The sequence below is a fragment of the Protopterus annectens genome, chromosome 11.part0, assembly GCF_019279795.1.
Source record: "Protopterus annectens isolate FY-2018-M chromosome 11.part0, PAN1.0, whole genome shotgun sequence".
NCBI classification, from domain to species: Eukaryota; Metazoa; Chordata; order Ceratodontiformes; family Protopteridae; genus Protopterus; species Protopterus annectens.
Window position 1 is genome coordinate 506,402,998 of NC_056745.1, and position 4,405 is coordinate 506,407,402.

The window sequence follows — 4,405 nt, forward strand, 5'->3', positions numbered from 1 at the left end:
ATTATAGGGGCACAGAATCTGAGACAATTTTTAACTCTGATTCATGAAAAAAAAGTTAACATAACAGTGTTCGTGTCTGTATATTCTTAACAAGAATTGTGAAAATAATGCCTGGCATGACATCATTAAGTGCAGTCATCAGAGATTTACCAGAAAAAAAATGAGAGATGGGGAGAGGGGGTAAGAAGGAGGCAAAAGCAAGGGCATTCTGTAGTTGAGAGGTATTGTTGTCAGACCAGTAGATAATGGGAAACAGAAGAATCTCAAACTTCTCTGACAGCTCTAATAAACTGGAAAAGAATAAGTTAAAAGAACTGTATCAACTGCCAGCTGCAAAAGGTTACTGCATTTGCTAGAATTGATCTGTTCTGCACTTAATATTTGCACTGCACTTCTGCTGTTCTGATAGAAGAACAGATTTATCAGGTTGAATTAAAACTGTGTACAAGGGTAAATTGTATGAGAAAGCTTGCTTTACTCCCTGCTAAGTACGTCATCTGATTAACAATGGCATTATTCTGCATATGGCTGAGCTCGACGTGCTGCATCCCAGCACACAGACTAGCCACTTCTATTGCCCATTCACTGTGGCAGCCTACCAGAGACCTTTACTCCATTTTTTTCCCTTCTAAGCATTCAACCTTTGAATCTTTCACCCTCATGTTTTTGCATTTTAGCCAATCATCAAGCTACTTTCAAAGTGCATTCACACACTGGACCTTGGCTCTGAGTTGGAATAATCACAAGCGAGCTTCGTCAGTACAAATTACTGTTGATTAGGAGCTGGAGGCTATTTATTTAGTTGCAAAAATGATGTCTGAGACTGCACTGGAAGCTTTGAGTTCTGTGGAGGGCAGTGACGATTGTGATGTGGAGATATCTCAGGTCATCCTTCCGTGTCATGCTAACCATCTCGGGGAGCTAATTGCTGGACAGCTCCTGAAATGGATAGATACCACAGCTTGTCTAGCTGATAAGAGCTGAGAAAAATATAAAATAAGAATGGGGCTAGGTAGCGTGTGCAAATAACCCACTTTGTTCAACAAGTTACTTCATGAACTGTTAAAATATTAAGTGCAATCATGGCAGCTCTTTGGAGAGGCTGAGATGCTTTCAGATCCGTAACTCAGGATGTTGTTGACATACTGCAGCAGACTGGGTGCTATAGGCTAGTTCATTATTTTTGCTCTGTCCCACCCTCTCTGGCTGTTCACTGAGTGGGTGCTGACTGCCCGGAGATGTGAGAAACACCACACAGAGGACTGGAACTCTGAACTCCATGTTGGAACGTTCCAAAGATGATGTCAGAGCCTCCCAAATTCCAGTGTCACTTCACTGCCGAAGGAAAGGAAAAGCAAGAAGAAGGAAGAGCAATGGTGACAATGGATCACATGGTGACACTGGATCACAAAATGCCCAGTTCAGAGGCATTCCTGGGCAAACTAAGATCCTCCTGGATCAACACTACCAAAATACCCTGCTCCAACAGTAAGAACAAGAGCTCATTTACCTTCTCTTTTATTCAGTAACCTTTAAAGTATGTACATGCACAAAAAAGTGGGAGTGGCCCCTGGTGTCCTCTATGCTAAATACACATAGATACTGATGTTAAATACAGTGAAAGAGAGAAAATAAGAGACACAGCATGCATACCTCTCAAGCTCTCCGAGCAAGAAATCTGGACAAAGGCAAAAATAATGGTGGGACAAAGACCCAAACATAGGGAGAGATTTTAAATATTGCTCCTGTACACTCAGATAGTTGCTAGAACAACAGGTTTTACATTATTATGTATTTTCTGAGGGCTATGAAGTCTGAAATTCAAATGTCTGCCATTATTTATTATTATTTAGTGACTTCAATCATCATGTTGGTATCCCACAATTCCTTTGGAGTGGGTGGGGTTACATGATGAGCTATGCAATTTTTATGTTAATCAGCATCCCGAGTTTTGGCCAGTTGTACTTAATTTTCGTGGGCATTTATCCAGATTTTTGATGTTTCCAGGTTGAGAGGTATGTGGGAGAGCCAAGTTCCATGTCTGTGTTGGCACATAGAAAATTGTTTTAACAGAGGTTTGCTTTGCTAGTGTTATTCCCCTAGTTTTAGATCCAGCCAGTGTATGACTGTGATATGCTAAAACCACATAAATCCTTTTTTTCCCCTTTTTTATATTTGAATACATTTGAATTATTTTTTTCTTCAGTGGTAATATTGAAAAAAATACTTCCTTATGCATTATATCTAAACAGGACTTTCATTTATGTGTGTTATCCTTCTTTTCTGTTTTATGTCACCTAGTACTATGGAAATGAAATGTCTCAATACCAACAAATCCCCTTCAGTGACCCTGAGAATAATGTAATTCTACAAGCATTTAGGCAACATGGTGGCTTTCTGCTTAAGAGAGGCCATGGAGATATGTTTGGAAGAATGCAAATTTAGGTGCAGATAGTGGAAGATGTGAATGCTGTTGGGGGCTGCAGCATGACATATGATCAGGTGCATCAAACAGCTACTGACATGATTTCATCAGCCTGGAGGAGAGCAGCTGCAGTGGCCCATGGACATCTGGCTACCAGGTGGCTGCTACAGAGCCACTACTGACAGCAAATGAAGAGTTCCTATCCACTGTCAGGGATCCAGAGAGCTCAGTGGAAAGTTCACAATATCATGTAATTGATGTTGTTGCTGCTGTTTCAGGAAGGACAAGTATGTCCCAGGAGGAGCTTCGAGGTAGGCTTACTTATGTCAATTGTATTTTTCTTGTATAGTAAAATGCTGACACCAATACTTGGGTATATCATTTTTTTTTTTTTTTTGGGGGGAGTAGTTGATGCAGTAAAAAACAAATTCTGGATCATTGCACATGGGCTTGGGGTGGATGTGCCATCCAAGTTTCTGTTACATTTATTGTTAATGAACATATAAGGGGCCAAAGCTTTTTCACCCCCTGTGTTACTGTTAATTGTGATGATGATGTCTTTACCTTTTGCTTAACTTCTTCCAGGACCAGCCTTCCTAGGAACTGTGGAGTCATCTGCACAAGGTAAGCCAAACATTTTTATTTTAGTACTGATGAGCAGTACTCAGAAATATTTATTTTAGCTGTATGTGTGATGTGAGTGTCAGTGTATCGCTGTACTGTCTGTAATAGTGGCAATACTGTTAGTTTGTTAGCATATATTGACCTGTAGTAGTGTAGCCATTAATTTCTTTCCTGTGTTTGTTGCTTATTATCACAGGTGATCCTGACAGTGGTACTGTAGGACTCTTACCACCTGATGTCAGAGAATCGGCAGACTCTGATGATGACGTTGGCCAAACAGAGGCACAGTCAGGGGGTGCAGATGTTGAATCTGACACTGAGGTTGACATTCAGCCATCACTTGTAATTCCATTAGACACAGCCAGTAGGCCTATGCCAACCCATTCCAGTGAGGCCTCAGATATTGGACAGGTGGAGGGTGAGACATGTTCAGTCAGGATAGTGTAGTTAATGCAGCATCAGTGCATGTTGACTCTGGCCATAACCAAAGTGTGGGTGAGGTGCCACACAGGAAGGTTGTAAGGGGTGCTCAGAGGATCCCTGCTGTCCATCCTGCACCTGTTGTAGATGCGTCTTCCCATGCCACTTGACATATGTTTAGGGCAGTCATTGAAGGACAGGCACATTCCAATACGGTCTCCTAGGAAATGCTTAGGGTTGTAGATGTGCCATAGGCTGACATGCTAAACTGCCTCCGCTGTGTAGATGATTTGATGGACTGGATGAATGACGTGTTGAAACAGGCAGTGTCTGTGATGGAACATTTGCTGGGAGGGGGATGGCTTCCACGTGGGTGGAGGTCAGCACATCATGTGATGTTAGCCAACATGGCTATGCCGGATCATGGTCTCATCGTAGCACTAATTCTGCTGCTCCATCAGTGGTTGAGGTAGTAAATGTAGTATTAAAGATATCTATGACATTTACAGAAAAGTCTTGTAAGTTATCAGCATATTTCCCATTTTCATGCTCCCCAAACAGGATAGACCTGCCCAAATCAGGACTGCTGTCCAGGAAATGTGATAGGTGTCAACACTATCAACAAGGTGTAGTAATATTGCTTATAAGAAGGTCTTTTATGCTTTCTTTCTGACATCCTTCCAGACAGTGATGCATATCTGTGCACAGATCCATGGGAAGAGACACGTCCCACTGACTTTGATTCAGTCATTACACTGGTGGAATGCAAGCATTTTCTAGTCTACAAAGGAAATGTAACCATTGAATGCAACCTTGATATACAGATGAATTTACTTTAGCATGTGTTATGTACCCTTGCTTTGAAAACACTGGGGGAAAATAAACCAGAAGTATTTTATCTATATATGAAGTGTGTGTGTGTGTGTGTGTGTGTGT